The 27,929-nt window shown below is 32.7% G+C and overlaps 1 long non-coding RNA gene across 1 annotated transcript in view; it reads left to right on the top strand.

Annotated features, from left to right (window-relative positions):
• Nucleotides 1–10,753: 10,753 nt before the first annotated feature.
• The window catches only part of LOC122140943, a 41,421-nt gene continuing 24,245 nt past the window's right edge, over nucleotides 10,754–27,929 (top strand). Inside the window, exon 1 of the long non-coding RNA XR_006157462.1 lies at nucleotides 10,754–11,123. This is a non-coding gene — a long non-coding RNA (uncharacterized LOC122140943). The remainder of the gene's footprint in view (nucleotides 11,124–27,929) is intronic.

The raw sequence follows: 27,929 nt of genomic DNA on the forward strand, positions 1-27,929 counted from the left end.
CAGGCCACAAACCAAATATTAAATTATATACTGTCACTGCAGCACTGCTGTGTGTAAGAGAGAGAGAGATGAGAAATGAGACGAGGTGATGATATCCGTTTGTTAATTTGCCCTTTCCTTAGGCGATTACTCAACCTTCTCATATTTATCAATACACAGCACACAATCCATCTCACACACACACACACACACACACACACACCATCCCAGCATCTTCTCTTTGTGCTCAAACACACGTTTCATTCCTGTTTTATCTGTGTCATTATCACTTGTGTGTATCTGGGTGTGTTTTTGATTATCACACACACACATTGTCAGTGAGTATCAACATTCCTCCAATTAACTCTCTCAAACTAAAGCCACTGCCCTGCAGCCAACACACACACACACACACACACACACACACACACACACACACACACGCACATTTTTTTTTTACAAACACAAATTAAAAATCCAAAAGACACATGCACACACAGATTTTATCTTTACAAAATTAAGCAGCACTAAATGCAAAACAAGTGTAAAAAAAAAAAAAAAAAAAAAAAAACATGAGCAGCCTTTATTGTCTTGCTTCATACACTTTTACTCTGTGGTCTAAAAATGTTCCTACAATCAGAAAAAAAGGTACAAAAGCTGCACTGGGATGGAACCTTTTCAAAAGGTATACCTTTTTGCCTTCTTTGTCCCTAAAGGGTGCATATTAGTACCTAAATGGTGCAATTTAGTACTTTACAGTACAGTGATGTCACCAAAACCAACTTTACAGAAGTAAAATCAGTGGTGCAGACCACATTATCTCACATTATCTGTCATGAATCAGAAAGAATTCAAAGCAGCTCTTTGAATAGTTAGTGCCTTCCCAAAACACAGTAAAACTCTAAATACATACTTTTATAATTAATGGAATAATATGACTCTTATTCAGACTATGTTTCAATCCAGACATCCAGAAATGTCCCCTTGCACAGTTTGTGTAAAAAATCAGCAAGGCATTTATCTCTTGCAGAACTAGAGAAAAGCACAAGCTATTAGCGACCTTTATTTTCTTGCTTCGTTATGTTCTGATTTCCTGGTCTAAAGATGTGATCAAAATGCAGCCAAAAACATGCTCTGCCCCTGAAAGGACTTTGCTTTTCAGTTGATGTCACAAAGTCCTACATTATGGAAGTAAAATAGTTTTTGAACACCACATGTCTCACAACTCAGCTTTTCCAAAATAAAACCTGTCGGGAATCAGAAAGAATTCAAAGCAGCTCTATTGTCAGAAAAACAGGTACAAAGCTGTCACTGGATCACTCCCCTAAGGTACAAAAGCTATAAGTGTACATCTTAGTAACTTATTTTCCCCTAAATGGTACATATTAGTACCTTAATTAGTACTTTAAAAGTACATATTAGTACCTAAATGGTAAATATTAGCACCTTTTAAAAATATGCCACACCAGTGACAGTTTTTGTACCTTTTTTTCTGAGAACTAAAAAATAAACAATTTAGAATTGTTAGTATCAAGACACAATAGAAGTAAAATTACCTTCAAGAACCTGTCACTGCATGATCAAGCACTATAATATTCCTTAAAGTGATTTCTGCACAGAGACGCAAATGAAACTTCAAAATTTCATGTTTTTATTCAATGCGTTACTTGCCATTTCTTTGTAATTAATTGTGACATTTACCATCAATTTCTGAGTGAAAATTGTTTCTATACCCTTTTTCCCCCAGTGTATACTTAGATACACCTTAAGTACAAAACAGTCTGAAAAAGTTAGACCACTCAGACCAAACCGAATGATAGTAGCTTTAAATAAAACGCGTGTGCATAAATGAATGGGGCTGGTCAGTATTTGATGACACTAAATGCTTCATTCCACTGAAATGGAGAGATTACTGATCAGAAGACTAACATATAGATACACGCTCGACAGCACACACTTTTCTCTTTCTTCTGTGATCTGTTCTCTCTCTCATGGCCGTGGGTGAGCCTCAGGGCTACATAAAGCTCCTAATAGGCATGTCATTCTCTCCTGTTGTCTGAATGATGTGTGTGTGTGTGTGTGTGTGTGTGTGTGTGTGTGTGTGTGTGTGTGTGTGTGTGTTTGTGTGTTTGTTTACAGTCTGCTATCTGCACCTCTGTGCCCAAGGCTACTTAGAGAAATACGATTACTGAGTAACACACACACACACACACACACACACACACACACGTCCATCATCAGTCAGATCTACTCATACTGAGATTCTGGGAAGTTTGTAAAGACTGAACATTCAGTTCAGAGTGTCCGACTTCCTCTAAATCTCCCTTTTTTCAAACCAAAGAACAGCGTGGAGTGAATCTGATAGAAGACAGATGCTGGGTAATTTGATTAACTGCCTCTGACTGAACGGACATTTCCCAAGATGCATTTCCAGATTCCTTGTCAGTAAACACAAAACGCAGCACTTGTTTTCTTCACAAACACACACAGATTTGTACTGACTGCTGGGGTCCTTTCTCATATATTTTTAGATGTAAAGTGTACTCCGCAGAGGTTCAGCACTGGAGTAGTGAAAGTTTCATTGTGTTGTTCGGACTCAAAACGCCCTCAGGCTGATTTCTTCCTGTTTTTGGCGGAAGAATCTGTGCATAGCAAACAAGAAAAGACAAAGAAAGACTTTCACTCTGTAAGATTTTTTTTTATATATATATATATTTTTTTTTTTTTTTTGAAATTAGTCTCTTAAAAAAGGCTGCATTTATTTGATGAAAAATACAGTAAAATCAGTAATACCGTGAAATATTATTTCAATTTCAAATTTTTTTTTTATTAAAAATACCAAGGAAATTAGATTTTCCAAAGTGACAGTAAAACATTTATAATGTTACAAAAGATTATATTTTAAATAAATGCTGTTCTTTTGAACTTTCTATTCATCAAAGAATCCAGAAAAATCAAATGTATCACACAAAAATATGAAGCAGCACAACGGTTTTCATCATTGATAATAATAATAAATGTTTCTTGAACAGCAAATCAGCATATTAGAATGATTTCTGAAGGATCATGTGGCACTGAAGACTGAAGAATAAAATTCAGCTTGATTACAGGAATAAATTACATTTCAATTATATTACACTAAAACTGTTATTTTAAATTGTAATAATATTTAACAGTATTGCAGTTCGGTGCGCATAAGAGACTTCTTTTAAAAACATAAAAAAGTCTTAATTATTCCAAACATTTGACCAGTAATATATAGCAATAATGTGTCAAATTCATGTAAATGGGAAAAAAATCTGCACTTTTTAATCCACTAATTAATAATTATAAATTGCTATCACCTCCTACATGAGAAGCACTTTAACCACTCAATGAAACAGCATTCTAGAAAAGTTTATCAGTGCAATAATGAAATGTTGCTTTGTTAAAGGGAGAGTTCAACCAAATCTGTGAAGTCTGTCATCATTTATTCACTACTTTTAAAACGTATGACCTTCTTTTTTTCTGTACAACACACAGATGTTTTGAAGAACATTGTGAACCAAACAACGAGAAGAAAGAAAGTCATACAGGTTTGAAGCGACATGGGATGACAGCATTTTTATTTTTGGCTGAATTAACTCTTTTCTGTGATTTCCCTAAAGCCTTTGTTGTGTGTGCCAGCTGTGAAAGAATAGAGACTATTCTCAAACAGGTTTCCTAAACACTCCCCACATCTTGCATTAGTTATGCAATTTTAGCCTGTTTTATCGAAGCGTTTACTCATAGTGGCGCCTTTGCAACATAAGACAAACAAACTTTTCTTGTCAAAGTACTTTGTGCCTTCGTAGCTTCAAGAGGGTCATTAAACTAATTATCACTGCAGTTTCAGTAAAAAAAAAAAAAAAATTCAATCATCTATAAAATTATGGATCATTGATTAATTATGAATCATGCTGTGTCCTTAAAGGAGAAAAATCTATTTCAAGCTGCAGTGAGATGTAATTCTTAAAAATTTGATTCAATATGTTGTAATTTAAGATATAATTAATTGTTTTATTAACAGAAGAAATTATACACAAAATTAAGTATTATTAAAATAAACAATAAAATGTTTATATGAATTAAATTATCATAAAATTATCATATATATATATATATATATATCATATATATATATATATATATATATATATATATATATATATATATATATATATATATGGGAAAAAACTGTTTAGTTAAATGACCCAATTAGATGTTTGCTTATTTTGTAATGTGCATGAAATATATATATATATATATATATATATATATATATATATATATATATATAATATATATATATATATATATACACAGTACAGACCAAAGTTTGGAAACATTACTATTTTTAATGTTTTTGAAAGAAGTTCTTCTGCTCATCAAGCCTTCATTTATTTGATCAAAAATACAGAAAAAAAAATGTAATATTGTGATATATTATTACAATTTAAAATAATTGTTTTTAAATTTATTATACTTTAAATTATCATTTATTTCTGTGATGCAAAGCTGAATTTTTAGGATCATTATCACATGATCCTTTAGAAATCATTCTAATATGATGATTCATTATCAAAGTTGGAAACAGTTTTGCTGCTTAATATTTTTTCAGAACATGTGATATGTTTTTAGGATACTTGATGAATAAAAAGTAAACAATAAAAATTAAAAAAAAAAAAAAAAAAAGAAGCTATGTTTTTAAAATATAAATATTTTGTAATAGCAATATACACTACTGGTCAGTAATTTTGGGGTCAGTAATTTTTTTTTCTTTCTTTTTTTTTAAATAAAATCAATACTTTTATTCAGCAAGGATGTGTTAAATTGATAAAAAGTGATAGTAAAGAAAATATATTATTAGAATATATATTATTAGAATTTTTTTTTATTTTGAATAAATGCAGTTATTTTTAACCTTTTATTCATCAAATATATTAGACAGCAGAACTGTTTCCAACTGATTTCTAAATGATCATGTGATAGACTGGATGTTACATGTGACACTGAAGGCTGGAGTAATGATGCTGAAAATTCAGCTTTGCATCACAGCAATAAATTTTTTTTTTTAAGTATATTCAAATAGAAAACTATTATTTTAAGTTGTAATAATATTTGACAATATTACTGTTTTTTTCTGTATTTTTGATCAAATAAATGCAGGCTTGATGAGCAGAAGAAACTTCTTTCAAAAACATTAAAAATAGTAATGTTTCCAAACTTTTGGTCTGTACTGTATATATATAATTTTTTTTTCCAGTTAATGATATTTGCCAGCTCATTTTAAATGTTAATGAAGCATAATTTTGACAAACAGTTAAGAAGATTTGAGCTTTTGACATACCGTTGACTTCCATTGTATTGAAAAAAAAAAAAAAAAAACACACTGATATATTTCGCAAAATATCTTCTTTTATGTTCGACAGAAGAATGAAAGCCATACAGGTTTGGAATGACACGAGGGTGAGTAAATGATCGATTTTCTGTTTTTTATCTTAATGCCACCTTAAAAAGAATGTCTGGTTGTCATTAAATTCTATAATAATGAGTGATCCTGAGGAGAACTGACTTCATACATCCACTAAAACTCACCAGAACACCAGCTGATCAAAAGTCCCTGCAGCATTCAAGACAGATATATACATACGTGTGAATTAAGTATCAAAATATATTTTGAGGCCACTATACATTTAAACATAATACAATTTTTTGAATTAATGTTTAAATATATTAAGTTCTAAAAAACAAATTTCATTACATATCAGTAGATCGGTACAAAAGTCCCCACTGTTATAGACAATTTTCATATGCATGCTGTAGCAAATAAAAAATTAGAATAATGTGATAACGATCACTTCCTTTAAATGAATGTTTATTCTTCACCAGCTGTTACAGAGAGAGAGAGAGAGAGAGAGACAGATGGATGGATGAGTAATAACTTTCTTTAGCCTGAGGAATGTGAGTGACAGTGATATGAATGTAGGAACTGGGAGAAGGTTTAATAAAATCTAATATACACACACACACACAACAAATCAAATCTAACTCATGAAACAGCTTGTCGAGAGAGAGAGAGAGAGAGAGAGAGAGAGAGAGAGAGAGAGAGAGAGAGAGAGAGAGAATTAAACATTACAGGTTCACTCATGTAGATCGTGTCATTTGATTGTATCAGTGAGTGAGTCTTATATGCATCACATTCCCTCACAAAATCAGCTCTTTATTTCTATCAAATCAACGTCACAGCCGTCTTCATACCACTCACACACACACCGCTGCTGTATCAGATTAAATACAGAATGACTGTTTGATACAAAGATACGATTGCATAAAAAACCACCATGTAAATTTCACGATTTAAGATTCAAGATTCAAATAGATTTATTGGAGGAAAAAGCTTTGTTTGGCTGCTTAAAATATTTTATTTATATATGCATGTATGCTTATATATGTGTGCATTTAGTAGATGATTTTATACAAAGCATGATTGTATTATAACATATATACAATCTGAAGTGTAAAATAATATATAAATATTTAATATATGTAATAAAATATAATATACAATGATTTATAAAAATAATAAAATATATACATATAAATAAAATATAATAAAAACTACCATTTTTAAATATTTTTTATAAAAACATTTTATTATTATTATTAATAATCATCATCATCATCACAATTATTTTTCCTTATTCTTATTTTTCTTTAAAAATTACCTTAAATGAAGAAGCACCATCAGTCACACACAATAAAACTAATTAGACAATATGCCCTTAGTACACATAATTTTATGAAATTTTATTATATATTTATTTAAATTTGTTTAATATTGTTTTATTTTAATTTATAATTAGTTAATTAAGTTAATTAACTTAATAAAATAAATAGAAAAATAAAATAACATTTTATTAATAAAAATAAATTGAACAATGTGCCCTCAGAGCACACACACACACACACAAAAAAACATTTTGTAAAATAAAAAAAGACAATTTTCTTTACAAAAAAAGTTACCTCAAGTGAAGAATTATCTACAGTCACACACAATAAAATAAATCATTTTTGATTTAATGCACATGATTTTATGAAATTAATTAAATCTCTTTATTTATCAAGTGTGTAATATCTGTCTTTCTAATGCAATGGCAGCAGCACTGATTTCTCTATTGATTCATAAAAGTAGAGCTGCTGTTCAGATGAAACGCTGGGTCTGTGATTCTTTTGTATTTCATTCAGCCGGGCTGTTTTACCATGAGTCCTGTATGATGGTTTACAGTGACTCTCAGACTCTGGCTCGGCTCCAGACCCTCGTGATACATTTCACTGTTACACCCATACAGTAGCCAGACGTTTGGCTTGCAGCAGTAAGTCTGGTCCAGTTTGCTGCTTGTTCTGGCCAAGAACCGCCCTCTTAGACAGGAAAGGTCTATCAGACCCAAGGAGGTCTGTAATGCTTGGAGAAAGGTTTCTGTTAACATTACCATTCATCTCAATGCTGCAGGACCCGCTGGAAATATGCTGGTTTAAATCTGCCATATTCACTCACAGGTGCTAAGTTCTCAGCACAACTGTTTTTGAGACAATCGCCTGAGCCACAAATGCCGTGCAATGAATCGTTCTGGAGCTTTTACACTTTTAAGAGCCTCCAAAAAGAATGAGTCTCTGTTGTTGTTGTTGTTGTTTTTTTTATCAATTTTTTTTTCTAATGTTTTTGCATTTAGTTTCTCACTAAGGCTGCATTTTTTTGATCAAAAATACAGTAAAATCAGTAAAATTGTGAAATATTATTACAATTTAAAATAACTATTTTAATATTTTTTTAAATGTAATTTATTCATGGGATGCAAAGCTGAAATTTCAGTGTCACTTGATCTTTCAGAAATCATTCTAATAAGCTGATTTGCTGCTCCAGAAAATTAAATAATATAATATAATATAATATAATATAATATAATATAATATAATATAATATAATATAATATAATATAATATAATATGGGTAAAAAAAAAAAGAATCTAGCAAACTTTCAAAGAATTAATGCAACAGATTTGATTTGTCACAAGTTCTTCATGAAAAATCCTCTCCGCACATTATACACACAAATGCTTTATGACACAATACATGAGAATTTGGAAGAAGCATGCTCAATTATAACAACAAAAAAAAAATGTCACAATGGCAAAAAATTAATGTAATGGTCCTACAGAAACATGCTTATTTCCTATCTATTGTAGTTACGGGTGAGCGTCCCGACAGGTAATCTGGTTCTAGGTTCTAGTTAGAGAGTTTGGCTCATAAAGTGTGGCTCCTGTCAAAAACCTGTTTATGTGTTGTTTCATCTCTCTTCATTGGCTCAACCAATCAAATGCTGGCATGGGATAAGAGATCATTGCTGGTGAATTATGGGATGTTGTGCAGGTGCCTCGGCCGGTTGCCGTAGCGATAGATCACGGTGTAGTGGAATTGGCGGGATGATAATTGATTGGCGTTGGGCTTCTGTGTAAAAGACGGAGGGGAAGAGAGAAATAAAGAGAGAGGGATGGAGGGCACGGCTGCCATATTAGATTCCTCCGACGGGCCGTTCGTGCGGAGCGATATGGGCAGCCCCAGTGGTGATGTACAAACCTGGTTATGGAGGATATTAAACATGGCCAATAAGACACACACATACACACACACTTACGAGGCCCCAATGGTGATGTCCAAAATGCCCAAACCTGGTTACAGGAGATATTAAACACAGCCATTAAATCACACACACTCTGCTGTGTGTGTGTATAAACCTGGTTACCGGCTTTGGGATATTAAACAATCCCATCAGCACCTTATTGCTCAACACTGGGATTTCTCATCGTGTCCCATTATTCCATTTACTACAGACTCTAATGCAGCGCTGGCCTTAGGCAAACACACACACTTTCACGCAAAGATAAACACACACATATGACATTTCCTCCTTAATTGTAATTCATTATTGAGAAATATGATATTGGATATGTATATGTGATATAGAAAGGCTTCATAATGCAGATTCCAACCGCAGGAGACCATGAGGAAATGGCTATAAAAAATAAATATGGATTTCCTGTCCAGTTTTATGACTGAAAGTACAGTGTAGCTTAAAATTCAAAGATAAAATTGTGATATATTTTCAGAGTTTAATGTCTTTGTGGACATTAGCATGAACAGGATATAACATAGGGTCTAATTTTTATTCAGATAAAAAGTTGTTATTTTCTAAAAAAAAATTAAATAAGAATCAGAACAATTAAATACGAATAAGAATCAGCATTAAATAGACACAATTTATAAAATTAACACAGTAATCAAAAAGTAATATCAAAATAAAATCAATATATATAAAACAAAATATATTTATATATATTTATATATACACACACACACACACACACTTTTTATAAATATGGAACAATTATCATGGGATATTCATGGAATATGGAACAATTATTTTAAGTATCTAATCATTTTCATAACAAAAAACTTTGAATTTGTGCATTTAGTTGTTGTAGAACATGCAGATGTTACCAACTGATGATTTTTATTTTTCATTTGAGCTGGTCAGTCATTTTTCATCCTATTTACATTTTAATTTCTACAATATTAAATCATTGCACAAAGCAGAGTTGAGTCGATAAGATGAGTTAAACACAAAATGTGACCCGTTAAATGCGGCGCTTTAATGATGGACATTCATCAACATCAGAGGCCGTGCCATCATTTCCATCAGCTCACAGAAATAGCACACAAGTGATGTTTAGCACAGCGACTGCAATTGTTGCGTGTGGATCGCCTGCCGTGTGCGCTGCCCCATTGATCACTATTGAAATGATTATATTCCAGTCGCTTTATGCAGTTGTCTGGCAAACGCCCGCAGTGTTAACCTCCCTCAGGGCTCTGAGTGTCCTATGGTTGATCAGACAGCATCAAACTCTCAAACTGGGATGTTTTTTTAACAGTAGTTTTGAAGAGAACTCTCTAGATCCACAACAAACAAGAGCATAAGCTTTGAGAGAAACACAAAGTGTATTTATATATAATATAAACGCATGTATGTATGTATGTATACATCATTTAATTTTTAAAACATTCCTGTATATATTACATATTTTTATTATGTAATATTAATTTATAATTATAGAAAAATATGTCCAAATTAAAATACAATGTGTGAAAATATGTATGTATATATATATATATATATATATATATATATATATATATATATATATATATATATATATATATATATATTCAAATGTATAAATACATTTTATATATTTTTATGTGTTTTTATGTCATTATCATAACAGTAAATAGTCCTAATACCTAATTTTAATAATAGAATTAAAATGTAAAATGTTTGATCTTTATTATTTATTTATAATATAATATAATATAATATATAAAACATAAAAATTATATTTCAAATAGTTGTAATATCTTATACTTCTAATAACTATTTTTAATAACTACTCTATGAAATTAAAATTAAATATTTTATTACTTTTATTTTATAATTATATAAAAATGTATGCCTATGTGGCAGGTGTAAATTGGACTGCCCGAATTTAGACAAATGAATGGTTGATTTCTGTTCTAGCCAGATATTTTTTTTTCCTTTCAATAATTGTACAACTTAATGATCAAAGATAGAAATAATTTTTTGTTTTGGAAGTTACATTCATAACCCAATCGGTTTAGAAATCTTGGGGGGCGCGTGAATGTGCATGACGCTTTTGACAGTCATAACTGAGGCGATTAAGGAAAGTGATCATTTAACAGTCCGTTTGACTGAAAATAACCATAATGAACACCCAGGCACATTAAATAGCGTTTTGTCCTCCCTCCTAGCGTTAGCATCCAAGGGCTCAGGCGAGAATATTAGCCTGGCAATGAGGCGCTGCACTAATGCTACGCTAACTCTCCCCAACTCCCATGACTCCCCAGTGTTAGATAACAGTAAGAGCGACTGTTCAAACTAGTTGGTGTAACGAGGGATGACCGGGACACACCGCAGCGGAGAGAGGAAGAGACACCCCCCTCCTCCACCGTCCCCCGGGAACATTTGCAACGTCTCTGTCACACCCCACAGGTTAGCGGTTAGCGGTTAGCACTGATGAGTGGATGGAAATGTGCCTTTAATGACTTAATGAAACTTCATTTATGGTGATAGTCATTAACACTAAACACGGCCACAGGCCAGCTACCCAATTACACACACACGCGTACGTGCGTTCACACACAGACGTTTTCAAGTGTGTGTGTGGAAAGTACAGGTGAGGAGAAAGTAGCGTGTTTTGAGAAATAAGCAACACTCATATTCATATCCAGCACTGCTTATGTACCTTCTCTTCATATGTGATCAATGCAAAAACTACAGGTGCAAACGTGTTCTAAAATGTTTTGCATTTCATATCATTTCCGTGACTAGATAGAAACTCAGTGGATCACATTGCAATTGTAATGTAAACACTAATGCACTAATGCGCTAATGCAAAACAGTGAAGGACCGCCTACTCATCTGTCAATCATCCATTTATCAGTCACTGTCAAATCCACAATATATTAGGTATTTGACATTCCCATGAAATTTCCTTTCATTAAACATCATGTTTTTATGTTCAAATGTACCCAAGCCTTATTTAGAAATATCTGTCATTGCTTTAGATTAGAAAATTCAAATCAAGCATCCTTATTATTAGAATTTTTCCCTACCAAGAGTGCATTATTTCAGCTCAAGTATGGTAAACAGTTGTGAAAACTTCTAGAAGAGGGTCTCAATTTATATTAATATAAATTTGGGGCCTCTACCTGAAACCTTCTACCAGCAAGAGCTCAAATTTGCACTTAAAATGTTTTAATCATGTTGTTGAGAACACTCCTCAACTTCTTCTGCCTATTTTATATCTATTTACTAAACAAGCAAAGAAATATTTATATGTATTTAATTTTTTTATTTAAAAAAATTAGCATATCCCACTTATTTTTCTGTATATAGCTACTTACCAAACAAACTAACAAATAAATATTATTATTTTCAACTTCTGCCTATTTTATATGGCTATTTACTAAACAGGCAAGTATATATATATATATATATATATATATATATATATATATATATATATATATATATATATATATATATATATATATTATTTATTATTTATTATTATTATTTTTTTTTTTTTATTAGCACATCCCAATTATTATTCTTTATATAGCTACTTCCAAACAAATGCACAAATAAATATTTTAATATTTTTCTTGAAATTAAATAGAAAATTTGAATTTCTTTTCATTTAAATAATACAGATGGCATCATATTTGCAGTAAAATTCATTTTAAGTTAAAAATGTGAGTATTTCCATTTGTTACATTATTTTATTTACTTACTCTGATACTGTCCACCCATCCATCCTTTCATCCGTCTTTCTGTCTATCTCAGACTTTTCCATTGGTAGGGTCTATTCACTTTAAGTTATAAACAGAAACAGAAATTCAACCAGAACAACACACACAGTCTAAGAGGAATGAAATCTAATTGTGTGTGTGTATGTACATTGGAGAGACAGAACTGGAAAAAAAAACAGAGGAAAGAGAGATTGTGTGTGTGTGTGTGTGTGTGTGTGTGTTTGTGTGCGTGTGTGTGTGTGTGTGTGTTTTAGTAATGAAATTAGAATGGGAAGAGGCCAAAACAATAAATCAAAGCCATATGTGTCCATTTCCTGTTTGAGTTCCTTTCTCACAGACCACTGCTGACCCCGTGCGGCGCACACACACAAACACACACACACACACACACACACACACACACACACACACACACACACACACACACACTTCTATTCCCTGGGCAATATGGTAACAACATCACAAATAAATGATGTGACAGTAAACACCATATCAACACTGATAGTGTGCGTACTTGTTTTGACTACTTGTGGGGACCAAATGTTCTCACTTATATTGTGTAATACTTTGTCAACACTCTAGTGAGACATTTGACTGGTCCTCACTAGTTAAAAAGGTTTATAAATCAGCCACAAGAAGTTTTTGATTTAAATCAGGTGTTCTGCATGTTTGTGTGATGGGTAAGTTACAGGGTAGAGGTTGGGTTAGCTGATGGAAAATATCATTAACCTGATATTTAAAATCAATGGAAGGCTATGCAGTGACCTCCATATGTGCGCTTGTGTGTGTGTGTGTGTGTGTGTTTGTGTGTGTGTGTGTGTGTGTGTGTGTGTGTGTGTTACTGCAAACCAGAGGTGTGTTTGTGTATAAATGCCAAAACTCACATGAATTTGCTATTGAATAATTTAATAGAAACATTTAGTCAGTCAGTTAGATGCCATATACAATAAGTGGAATAAATGTAATTTTCTATTTAATAATTTCAAAATAAATATTTAGTTAGTTGGTTTCTACAGTAACCTTAGATAAGAAGAAAGTTGTGACATTTGCCAAGTATGGTAACCCATACTTGGAATTGGTGCTCTGCATTTAACCCATCCAAGTGCACACACACAGCAGTAAGAAGTGAACACACCCCCAGAGCAGTGGGCAGCTATATATCCAGCGCCCGGGGAGCAACTGGGGGTTCGGTTGTTGCTCTGGGTCACTTCAGCCATGGGTATTGAGGGTGGAAGAGAGTGCTGTTCATTCACTCCCTCCCACCTACAACTCCTGCCAGCACCAAGACTCGAACCTGCAACCTTCGGGTTACAAGTCCAAATCTCTAACCATTAGGCCACAGTTGCCCTTAAGGTGGGATAATAGGTGGGAGTCTTTGAATTTTATATTGAATAATTTCAATAGAACCCGTTAGTTAGTTAGTTAGTTAGTTAGATAGTTAGTTAGTTAGTTAGTTAGTTGGTTAGTTAGTTAGTTAGTGAGTGAGTGAGTGAGTGAGAGTGAGTGGGTTGGTTGGTTGGTGAGTGTGTGAGTGAGTGAGTGGGTGGGTTGGTTGGTGGGTTGGTTGGTCGGTCGGTCGGTCGGTTGGTGAGTGAGTGAGTGAGTGAGTGGGCTGGTTGGTGAGTGAGTGAGAGTCGGTTGGTGGGTGAGTGAGTGAGAGTGAGTGAGTAGGTTGGTCAGTTGGTCGGTCGGTTGGTGAGTGAGTGAGTGAGTGGGTTGGTTGGTTGGTGAGTGAGTGAGAGTGGGTTGGTTGGTTGGTGGGTGAGTGAGTGATTGAGTGAGTGGGTTGGTTGGTTGGTGAGTGAGAGTGAGTGGGTTAGTCGGTCGGTCGGTCAGTTGGTGAGTGAGTGGGTTGGTTGGTGGGTGAGTGAGTGATTGAGTGAGTGGGTTGGTTGGTGAGTGGGTTGGTGGGTGGGTGAGTGAGTGATTGAGTGAGTGGGCTGGTTGGTGAGTGAGAGTGAGTGGGTTAGTCGGTCGGTCGGTCAGTTGGTGAGTGAGTGAGTGAGTGAGTGAGTGAGTGAGTGAGTGAGTGAGTGAGTGAGTGAGTGGGTTGGTTGGTGGGTGAGTGAGTGAGTGAGTGGGTTGGTTGGTGAGTGGGTTGGTGGGTGGGTGAGTGAGTGAGTGGGTTGGTTGGTGGGTGGGTGGTTTGGGTGAGTGAGTGAGTGGGTTGGTTGGTTGGTGAGTGAGTGCGTGAGTGAGTGAGTGGGTTGGTTGGTTGGTTGGTGAGTGAGTGAGTGAGTGGCTTGGTGGGTGAGTGAGTGAGTGGGTTGGTAGGTTGGTTAGTTAGTTGGTTGGTTGGTTAGTTAGTAAGTGAGTTAGTTACTAAACTAGCAGAATAAGTTGAATTTGCTGTTGAATAATGTTAATAGAAATAGTTAGTGAGTTAGTAGCCTTGTATAAGTGTGGTAAAATGAATATTCTATTGAACAGTTTCAATAGAAACAGTTACTTAGTTACTTTAACTTGGTGATCATTTATAATAAAGAGAATAAACTGAATTGTTAATTGAATAATTTCAATAGAAAATTTAGTTAGTAAGTTAATTAGCTAGTTAGTTAGTAGCCTTATAATAAGTGGGATACATTGAATTTTCTTTTTAATAATTTCAATAGAAATATTTTAATTATTTATTTACCGTAGTTAGTAGATGCATATAATAAATGGGATCAGTTGAATTTGCTATTGAATTATTTGAAGAGAAACAGTTAATTAGTTAGTACTGCAATAGTTTTGTTCAAATTCTTGTGTAATCAGACATTTGACTCACAGCACAAGGTTTGGTCCTCACTGCTGCTTATTCTGACCAAAAACCACCCACATACTCACAAAAAGACTGACATGTGCCAACCACAGTTTGTATTCTTTAGACATGACATTCAGAGGCCTGGTTTACCTGTGAAAGGATATCACAATAACAGACCAGCACATTTTAGGTTCTACTATTCCTCATTTTAGACAAAACCAATACACACACACACACACACACACACACACACACACACACACACACACACAAAGGCCTATGCAGTGAAAGCAGGACTGCAAAGTGAAACAAATAAAACAATAAAGCAGACGAAAAGAACAAGATTGTAATAAAGAGAGGATCTAAACATCTCGACTCCTCACTGCCAGTCCTGAACTCAACGCAAAATAAACATACAGAGCGTGGCTTTGATTAAAGCCTAATATCAGCTCTGCATGTGTGTGTTTGTGTGTGTGTGCGCGCGGCTGAGCACAAGTCAAAAGTCTCTTGCTTTATTGCTTTGATGCAGCAAATATTGTAGGAAAAGCCACTAAAGTCTCTATGATCTTTTATTAAAACAGTCAGTCTTGCTGTCTCCATCTGGAAAATACATGTGATTGTGTGAGTGAGAGAGAAGAGAGAAAATAAAGCAGACAGGAAGTGAGAGCAGGACGGCACATGTGAATTTTCTCATTGCTGAGCGGGATGTTTAGTAGAGGAAGACTGTGATTATTACAATATGATCAAATGCATACACACACACTGTCCCACTGTACTAACTGTATATAAATTGTAGCCGCCATGCCCACTTACTTTTTTAAAGGGGTCATATGATGCCGTTTCAATTTTTCCTTTCTCTTTGGAGTGTTACAAGCTCTTGGTGCATAAAGAAGATCTGTAAAGTTGCAAAGATTAAAGTCTCACATCCAAAGAGATATTCTTTATCAAAGTTATGACTCTGCCACGCCCCCTAAAACGGCTCATTCTAACACACCCCTACATCTCTAAGTCACTATGTGGAAATACTTGCGTAATGCCACCCAAATGTTCACGCAAAGAAAAAAGGCGTGGTTTCAGTAACCGCAGTTAAGTGTTGAAACAGACATGTCAGGGAGATGCTGTGTGTATCTAGACGAAAGCAAAAGCACTTTATTTAGCCTTCCGAAAGTAGAACAGCAATGCATTTTATGGACGACTGTTTTGTGAACCTAGGAGATGAGGTAATTCTGAATTTGCTACTACAATCTGGCCCTTCTGAATCAGCTACTGCAAGTATGTTTTGTTATTAAAGTATTTGCTAATGACTGTTCAAATGCGGAGTTTTGCGCGTCCTGTGTGTGTGTTTGTGTTTGTGTTGAGAGAGAGAGAGAGAGAGAGAGAGAGAGAGAGAGACAGGGTCACACAGTGGAGTCAGTTGTCTTTACCATCCGTGGCTTGTGTACTGCAAACACATTGGAGCATCATCACGGCTTGAACTGATGGTAAAACTAAGGACATTATTAACTGTCTTTACATTTATTTTGAAAGATGAAGCTTGCGATTATGGAAAGGGGTGTTACATTTCCAACGAGTGCTTGCGGTGTTCAGTCAATCACAATGCACTGGGTCAGTTGGCCAATCAGAGCAGACTGCGCTTGTCAGAAGGAGGGACTTTGTAGAAAACGACAATTTTTAGAGAGGCGGGGCATAGAGGACCTACAATAATGTACAGTATTTTAATTAATATTAAATAATGTTTTTTTAGCATTAAAGCATGTCAACATATTCTGTTACACCAAATACACAAAATAATGATCTTTAAAAAAGCATCATATGACCCCTTTAAAAATTTAATTAAGACACACTTAAAAACATCTATCATTACATTTGATAAATAGCTGTTTTATATATTTTATATATATATATATATATATATATATATATAAATGAATGAATGAATGAATGAATGGATGGATGGATGGTTGAATGGATGGATGAATAAACAAACAAACAAATATTTCTTTTGAAATTATTTAATTGAAAATCACAAATGTATCCAGTTTATGTATGGCTGCTTATCATCTAAAAGTAAATGTAAATGTTCTAAATGTTGAATATTTTATGACTAAATCTCGCACATTATATATGACTACTTTCGAAATAAGTACATAAATAGACTGAATAATTAATAAACATTTATTATTATTATTATTCAAGATAATTAAATGAAAAATATTTTTTCAACATTAATGTTCATATAACACCGTGTTCTCATTATTTACAAAGCTGGTTACACCTGTAGTGCTTTACAACAAATACATTTTCTTGTAAGGATAAAGGTTATATATAAAGCATGAATAAATTACTTAATTTTCTTGTCTGAATTTTACACACATAACTCTGATCTGATCACTCTCAGGTAAATTCATAACTGAGTTATTAATGCATCTCAAACCTTTGATAATGCTCATGAATCATGTAGAAACGTGGAGACCTGTGGTCTCGTTCTCTGCTTATGTTGTGTTTCAGGCCTTGTGGAAATGGATCAAATTGGATAGAACTATTTATTTCAAGCTCCCGCTGTGACGGGCCTCCTGAACCCACACTCATAAGTGTCCCTCTTTCCTGCAGCTTTCTCATTGTGTGTGCATGTGTGTGAGACGTGTGTGTGTGTAATCGGACTCTAAGTAGCTCATACGGACTGTAATGTTTTCTGACAGAGTGCAGTTAGAGTATCAGAGCCATCGCCCCTGGCAAACCAGCACACACTGCCTCAGGGCGACCGCCGAGGGCCGTTCAGTGTGTGTGTGTGAGAGAGAGAGGTTAAAGTTATTTAAAGAGTCATTATTCTAAACATCACAGAGCTGTGATTCTCTTCTGTGAATTGTTGAAGACTGTACAAGTGCTTAAGTGAGACACAGAACACAACAGCTACCATCCGTCTGCACACACACACACACACACACACACACACACACACACACACACACACACACACACACACTATATATCTGTTAATGTGGACAGCACAGTAGTTCTGTTATTCTTCCTGTTACAATTCTGTTCTTCTTTTGGTGAATAATTTAGAATTGTGTTTGTGTGTGTTTGAATTATTCAGATGTTTAAAGGCTGTGAAGTTGAAACAGTTTGTTCCTTTTTCTCCACCACTAATGAGCTACTGACCCCCAGGCCTGTGTGTGTGTGTGTGTGTGTGTGTGTGTGTGTGTGTGTGTGTGTGTGTGTGTGTGAAACTGTGAGCTAACAAGTATTGGTCAGCAGTCTACAGACTCAGTCTCTCAGTCTGATGATGATTTGTTCTTCTCTCCCACAGAAGGTCAAGACTTTCCGCCTTCACAAACACACATGTATCTAAATGAAGATGCACCATAGACATCTATTGTTTATATAAAGCTAATTATTATGACCGAAGACTTATGTAAAACCAAACATTTTATGAAAGCTTTCTTTATTTTCAACTTATTATACAAGGATTGATAATAATAAAACTGAAAGTTTTATTAAAGTTTCCGTTTACTTGTAGAATATCTTAAAGTATACAGTATATATATATATATATATATATACATACATACATTAATTAATTAAAAGAAAAGAAAAATAGTATATATAGAGTATATATATTCAATTATTAAATATCAAATATATATTACAATTACTTATACTTCATTTAATTAGATAAGAATTAAATTATTATTAATAATAATTAATATTAATATTAAAATAATATTAATAATAATTTAATATATTTCTGATGATAATAATAAGAGTTTTATAAAAAGAATTAATACTACTAGTATTACTTATACTCCATAATTATTATTATTTACTTGAACAATAATTTATTATTAATTAATTATAATAATATTTAATACATTACTATTATTATCATTATTATTATTAATTTAATACATTTTAATACTAATCAGTGAATAAATTAAATTATTTAAAAATATACTATATCTACTTTTATATCTAATTTAATAACAAATAATTATTATTATTTACTTTTACAATAATATATTATTAAGTATAATAATATGTAATATAATGATAATAATATGAAATAATAATAATAATAATAACAACAACAATAATATTTTATTAATTTAATACAAATCAGTGAATAAATTAAATTCATTATGCACATGTATATATATATATATATATATATATATATATATATATATATATATATATATATATATATATATATATATATATATATATACCCATTATGAATTAAACTAATCACACACTTTTTCTGAAATGAATCACAATTAATCCCACCTAACATTAAACTTTATATATATATATATAACAATAATTTCACATTCAATCTTCAAATTAATGTAGAAACAACATAAAGACATATATTTTTAATATTTGTTTAATGGCATTTTTTTTTTATGACTGAAGGCTGATACCATTCGACTGATGTCTCTAGGAAATCGTTCCTAATATTTAACCACTGACAATATGTAATGTTGACTATACTAACTTTACAGTATATTTAAGAGCTATCAATTTTAATATTAACTCGAGTTAAAAAAAAAAAAACTCTTATTCAGAAAAGTATGCTGCTGAATGCCACAACCAACCAATCAGAATCAAGCATTCAGTAAAGAGTAGAGAGACTAGAAAGCTAATTATAATAAAAGAAAACTAAAAGAACTACTTTGTAAAATATGATCTGCTTTAGTTATGAATCATTTTACCTTTGATGAGGTTTTGTCAAATTCTGAAGCCATTTTATCGTCAGAGTGCTGCTAAATCAGCCCAGAGACTCGCAGCGGGACAGAGGATCAGATCTTTAGGTCTGTCTGAGTGAGTTGGCAGTCAATGACAGATGACGCTGATCATTTTCCTAAGCGCTCGTGTCCCAGCAGGATCGAGTCTGAAGACGTTATTCAATTAGGGGTAGTAGCGTTATTATCTATCTGTGTGTGTTAGTGTGAGGCATTACAATAATGTTTGTCCATGCATGGCTCTTTGCCTGCCGGCGCAGACACAACACGCTAATAATGACAGTACACACAAACTCTCATGTACATATGCACACACTCTCACATAGACTTGCGCTCGTCTGTTCCGATGCAGCTGGACTCGGACAGGCCCGAGTGTGAAATCTTCTGCACCCAGAATACAATGGGGCGGCTGTGTGGTGCATGCTGGGAAGTGGTCTCTATCACAAAAGAGCTGAGCGGCAGCAGCTGCCCGTGTCTCTGCTCTTGAGCTAAAACACAGACGCACACTTCGCAAAGACCCTGCAGGGTGTCCAGCCAGCTGCCCGTCAGTCTTTATGTGTGTGTGTGTGTGTGTGTGTGTGTGTGTGTGTGTGTGTGTGTGTGTGTGTGTGTGTGTGTGATTATATGTGCCTGGCTGCAGGGCCTAAAAGTGAAATGAAGTTAAAGCTAATCAATAATCAATAATCATACATAAATGCTGCATAGTTTTTTCATAGTGAGATATGAATGTGTGTGGCATCCTGAAGCAGCGGTTTTTAATGTGGAATGAATTTATAGCTTATTAAATAAGTAAAAAGTAATAAAGTGATGTAATAAAATAAAATAAATTTAATAAATGTATGATTAATGTTTAAATAAATGTAATAAAATTTAATAAAAAGTAAATGTAATACAATGAAATAATGCAAATGTAATTCATTTATATTTAAATTAAATTAAAAATATATTTATATAAATGTAATGATATAAGATAAAATACAATAAAAAAATAAATAATGTAAATGTAATGCAATAAAATAAAATATAATACAGTAAATACAATAAAATAAAATGAAAATATTAGGTATGTCAAAAGAATATTTTTACTGCCCTAATATATAGTTTAATATATTTAATATAAATATCACATTAACATTATATACATTTCATGCACAGGCATAAAACATTTGAATGATTATATGTAATTTTAGAGTGGAACATAATAAATATATAATTAGAAAGCTAAGATATTTTTACTTCAATGCACAAAACTTCAAAAATGATATTTGGAAGACTGTAGTGATATTTGGAAAGTGCCTCACAATGACATATTTTTTACATTAATTCAGAAAACATTATACACAGTTAAACAAATAGTTTAAAAAGAGACTAAAACCGATAAGCTGGTAAATTAAATGAAAATTATATTATAATAATATTAATAATAATAAGATACGTAATGAAAACTAATAAGCTTTATGTTGTTAAGGCTGTAAAAAGATTGTTCTGACAGACCTAATATTTTTATTATTTTGTTTTACTTTAATTTTACTTTAACAAATTATTTTATTTTGTATTTAATTATAATTATTTTAATTGTATTTTTTTTTAAGTACAATTATTTTATTTTATTTTATTTTTGTTTTGTTTTCACTTAAGTTTTATATTAGGTTAAATAACTTTTTTAATATTTTTTAGTTTGTTTTAGTTTTTTTTGAGATTTTTGTTGTGTCTATTGATTGTTTTTGGTTCAAAAGTTTATTTTATAATTCTTATAATGGACATTTTAATAATACAACATGATGATGCTAAATTACATCCATTATGATAGATGGAAAAAACAAAACAATAGTATGGCTGGTGTTGATGAAGAGGTACTCGAGTCTTACTGTGGAAGACAAAACGCTGTCCTGAAACATCACACTTTTATTTTCCAACACTAAATAATGCGACTACAAACATAGTTTCAGTCACACTCACTGCACACACATCACTTCCCCTCTGGTCAGTGTGAGCCCTGAAGGTCAAAGGTCAGGCTGGGGCAAAGGTCATCTGTAGATAGTGGTCAGCAGGTCAAATGCAGGTGTTTGTGGGCAGCTGTGACCTCAGAGAAAGTGTTTTGTAACACGACGGAGAGGCCAAATGTGCCATATCTAGAGACCAGTTTCACAGAGACTTGAGGGCGGAGTCTTTACATTTAGACCACTTAGAAAACAAAAGTTTGTGGTCTGTAAGATTTTTGATTTAAAAAAAAAGAATGATTTTATTCAGCAAGGATGCATTCAAATGTTCAAAACTGACAGTAAAGACATTTATAACGTTTCAAAAGATTTCTATTTCAAAAAATGCTGTTCTTTTTAATTTTTTTTATAAATTTTTTTAAAAGTCTTACAGTTTCCACATAAACATGAAACAGCACAACTGTTTTCAACATAGATAAAAATCAGAAATGTTTCTTGATTATTGATTCTGAAAGAGCAAAAAATTGCATTTAGCTAATTATTGCAAAATATTGCAAATTAAATTTACAATATATTCACATAAAACAGCACATATTATTTCAGAATATTAATTTATATGAAAAATATTCGTTTTTATGAAAACAATATTTTTACTGTACCAACAATGTAAAGTTAAACACATTTAATATAAATATAACCTTAATATCTATACTAATATATTTTATATTTCATAAAATTATATTATTAAAAATGTTTCTTGAGCAGCATATTAGAATGATTTCTGAAGGATCATGTGACACTGAAGACTGGAGTAATGATGCTGAAAATTCAGCTTTGATCACAGGAATAAATTACATTTTACAATATACTATGATAGAAAACAGTTATTTTAAATCACAATATTATTTCATGATATTATATTTTTTTTCCCTTGCATTTTTACTGCCCCTAAACTTTTAAATGGCAATCTGGCCACAACTTTCTAGTGCTCTTAATATCAGAATGCCAAATCAGTTTCTCAATATAAAAGCTAAAGTGTGCAATTTCTGCACCACTAGCATCATCAAACATAATGGCAAAGGTAATAACTGTTTCCACACAGGTTTCCCGAACAAACAGATCCACTCTGGTGTGTCAGGGTAGTTGAAATTCTCAGACAAAGGGAGAACTATACTATAACTTCTACTGTAGTTGTAAGCTAGAATATGAGAAAGTATTTTAACATTGAACTTCACCTTTAAATATAAATAAATCCACGTCAAACTCACTCACTGAAGTAGAAAATATCTTTGGCAACTACAAGTGGGAACGATTCACAGTGTCACTCACACAATCAGCTGGTATTTGTGCAGAGAGATGTCAGATAAGAGCTTCAGCAATCAACCACCCAGATGCAAAGTTTATGATTCAGAATTCTTCATCCGTCGTTATCAGCACTGAGCATCGCTGCACAAACATCACATCTAATGCCTGTGAGAACGAGGAGGTCAGAACTTCAGAAGTGTGTGGGGTTTATAATTACGCCGATTGTTTGCACCGTGTTTATTTTCGCGTCTGACGGTCGCGGGATGGCGTATCCGTTCTGGGCTTGTTGCCCTCGGTTACAGCTGTCCACCTGCCAATCAGACGTCAGTGTACGTGTGTGTGTGTGTGTGTCTCAGTGCTGTGTGACAGTATAATTATGAGGCTTGCTGCAGGCTATCAAAGGCCCATAACAGACGTTTATCGATCGTTCGGCAGAGGGAATTTATCAATGTCCAGACTGCAGGACACACACACACACGTAGAGTTCACACCGTCTGACCCCTCACACTCCAGATGGATGGATGCTGGAATTAGACTTTATTAGAAAGCAAGACTTTACAGAAGTTTTGACAGTATGGACAGTGTGTGTGTGTGTGTGTGTGTTTGTGTGTGTGTGTGTGTGTGTGTGTTGTCAGTTTAAACTGTACTGTAGCTCCACCAACACACACTCAGTCAAAAAGGTCAAAGGTCAGCTTTGATATGTCTGGTGTGACATAAAAGTCATAGAAAGTCATTTGTCAGTCAGTTTATAGCTCTCAAAAACATATAAACACTAATGCAAATGTCAACTTTACCCTTAAAAGAAAACATTTTGCATTGTAAAATAAGTAACTGTACATCACCTTCAAAGATTTGAGGTCAGTACATTTTATTTTAAAGAAGTTGTTTGGAAAGGATTAATTAAATGGATCAAAAGTGACAGTACAGGCTTTTAAAATGTTGCAAGAGATTTCTATTTCAAACAAATGCGGTCCTATTCAACTTTCTATTCATCAAAGAACACTGAAAAATTAAATGTATTACAGTTTTCAAAAAAATATGAACTGTTTTCAACATAATAAACAGAAATGTATCTTGAGCAGCAAATCAGAATATTAGAATGATTTCTGAAGGATCATGTGAAACTGAAGACTGGAGTTATGATGCTGAAAGTACAGCTTTGATCACAGGAATAAATTACATTTTAAAATATACTCAAATGTAAAACAGTTATTTTAAATTGATATTAACAGATATCAATATCAGATATTAACAGATATATTTATAGTAAGGCTGTCAGTCGATTCAATTTTTTAATGACGGGGGCTGCGATTAATTAATCTAATTAATCACAAACTAAATTTGGCTGTGAAAATACCCCCAAAAGATAATGTAAAGCTATTATTGTGTTAAATGTTTAGGCTACGACGGCCTAACATAAAGTATGCAACATAAAAGAAGATAATTTGAGAAACAGAACAAACAATGTCATTCAGATTTGAAACAAGATGAGGGTGAGTAGCCTAAATGATAACAGAATTTATTTATTTATTTATTTATTGGTGAACTATCCCTTTAATGTTTTTTATTTTTTTTTAATTATTTTTTTTTTAATAAATGAAATTATACTCTAAATAAGAAACTAAAACTACCAGCAGGTGGCGGTAAATGTCTTTATGAGTCGATTCGTTCAAACGGCTGAATCATTCAGGAAATCAGTAAACGGCTCTCTTTATGAATGGTCTTTGAATCATTGATTCACACGATTCGTTCAAAATGCGGATTCATTCAGAAACTAAAAACTCCCACAACAATTCTGCTATGGCTTTATAGGTAATATTTTCGATGGCAAAATTGAACTAAAACACACAATATTGTGTTTAAAATATAACACAATATGAACTTCTTATTTACTGAACTGTTGTTTAAAATCACATTTGCACTCGTGTTCTTCGTGACAAAAGCAACACTAGTGTAATGTTGCTCTCGCTGCAGGTGTGATGTTATAATATGAGACAAAAACTCAAACGGGCATTTTTTTGCCCAATATCTTAAACTGCATTTATGGAGCTGTTGCCCTGCATATTTGTCAACAGTCAACTGTATGAAATGTAAGCTAATGTACAGGTCTGGGGGCGGGGCCAGTGCGTTAACTGCGTTAAAATATTTTAATCGCGTTATTTTTTTATAACTAATTAATTAAGTTAATGCTTTAAACTGACAGCCCTAATTTTTTTATTTATTTATTTATTATGTGCTTTAATTATTCTGACCTGTTTTTTTTATTTTGTATACTTTAATTATTGATCATAAGGATTTGTATTGGATTTTAAATGATTAAAAACAATTGGCAAATACTGGTTAAGATTTAAAATGACAATTAATTTGTTTAATATCTCTCTCTCTCTCTGTGTGTGTGTGTGTGTTTGTGTGTGTGTGTGTGTGTGTGTGTGTGTAATGTATATATATATATATATATATATATATATATATATATATATATATATATATATATATATATATATATATATATATATTCCTTTTTTTTTCTTTCAGTTTAATCTTTGAGAATATCCCCAAAGGAAGGTTTTATCACATTTAGCTCATTTTGAGGACAGTTTTGTTTCCAAAGAAATGCTAAGTACACACACACACACACAAAAATACACACACGCACACTTGCTAATACTCAAAGCCACATCTCTGACATAATTTATTCTAACAGTAACTGACAACAAGAATTAATAACTCATCATAACATGACTCTAACATTAATAATCCATCAGTAGTCAGTAAATAATCCAGTCATGCCGGAGTTGAAATGGAAAATCTCTCTGGATCTCCTCTGGCTAATATTTACAAGTGCAGACAGGAAGAGGAAAAACATCCCTGCTTTATGAAATCTCAAGTCAGTGTCAAAGGCAAAGCCTTAAATGTTGTGTCATTCAAAATATTTTTGTACAGCAGTTTAATAACCAAGCTTGTCTGACCATTTTTCATTCGAACAATGAAAATGTTATGCTAGTAAAAAAGCCATAAATCTCTAAAGGCAAAAGCACAGGAAATTGTGTCACTTTTTCTCAGCGAGGCCTCATTGAGCTCTTTAAAGCGGAACGGCTGAACTTTTTTCAGATGATCACAGTGGATCATGGGATCACAGGAAGTCAAATGAACTGTAATATTAAACAGGAAAGACAAACAGGACGGTGCTGATGGCAAGATTTCAATATCATATGAGACTGAGCCATTGAGTTTGTATGCATTTCAATTCACATATATCTAATATACTACTGAAGGGGATGAAAATAAACACTGAAGACCATAAATAAGTATTAAGACAGCATGATGAAATTGGGATGTAATGAAACATAAAAGTTTATCTTAATGTCTTAAACAACTTTTTACTAGCTTGCATTTATACAGTTGATATTTGGCACTTTTATCTAAAGCAACTTACAGTTTGCTCAAACTATGCATTTTATACTTATGCTCAGAAAATAAAATCTTTGACACATGTAAACAAAACAAAACCATAAAATGCATCATAACTTGGTTCACACATTTCAACAGCATTTATCTAAACCTTAAAAAGTCAAAAGTGAGTACTCACAAACCACATCTTCTGTAGCTCAAGGGACTGTGGGCAATATTAGTCTAAACATTTATACATTTATAATCCGGGCATATATGGCATATTGTTTCCAGTGCACTGATTTGTGATGCATTCAATTTTTATTTGGGATTATGCATTTTTATTTATTACCATTATTATTTATTATTTACAAATGATTGTGTGAATTGAGATGAAGCAATATTCTGACTGGACGCACAGTTCAGAGGCTGAGCGTTTCTGTGTTTGCGCCATAGTCAGCACCGCCATCTAGTGGTGGAGGAGAGCAGAGTCCAAAAGTCTGGGAAATCTACTTAAAACCTGGAAATAAACTGAATGTTTTAAGCTTTTGAAAAAATCTAAACATTAAAAAGAAATCGTTCAGACCCTGCATATTTTTAGATGACTGGACAAATATAAATAAATGAGTGTCATTGATCATGTGACTCTGCACAGACGGACATTGAAGCTTGAGTGTCTCATCAGGTTTTGTTCATGTAGCTCCAGGGTTGCTGTCATTAATGCAGAAGGGAAGCACACCAAATACTAAAACAATTTTACATTTAACATTTCACTCAAATTGTTATGCTTATAATTCGGGTTAGCATTGTTGGTATTAACTGAAACCATAAAAAATACAAATAAAGCATAAAAAAATTTAACTTGTTTTATTGAATTTTCATGTAGGCCTAGTTTAAGTTAATATACTAAAATAGATAAACAAATAAACTAAAAAAAAAAAAAAATCTTTAAAAAAACTATATGGACGTATTTTAAAAATCATTTGTAAATGTAATAAAAATGACAAAACACACAAAAAATACTAAAACTTGTGAAAACAGAAAAATCTAAAAATAAATTCTAATTCAAAATATAAAGAAAAACTATAATAGTATATTTATGCTACTTAAATTACTCTGTGTATAAAATAAAGTATGTAATAAAAAATAAATAAATAAATAATGCATGAATGAATTAATGAAAAAGAAAATTTTCAGAGGAATACAAAAAGAAAACTTTAGAAAAATGTCCAAGCTGCTCTCCTCCATATAATTATAGTATAGGCTTCCATATATGGATTTATACTTTCTTAGCGGGGAAAAACAAGCATTTAGAAAAATCTTTTCTGAAAATTTCCAAATTAGGATGACTTTATTGGTTT

Source organism: Cyprinus carpio, chromosome B20, assembly GCF_018340385.1.
Source record: "Cyprinus carpio isolate SPL01 chromosome B20, ASM1834038v1, whole genome shotgun sequence".
NCBI classification, from domain to species: domain Eukaryota; kingdom Metazoa; phylum Chordata; class Actinopteri; order Cypriniformes; family Cyprinidae; genus Cyprinus; species Cyprinus carpio.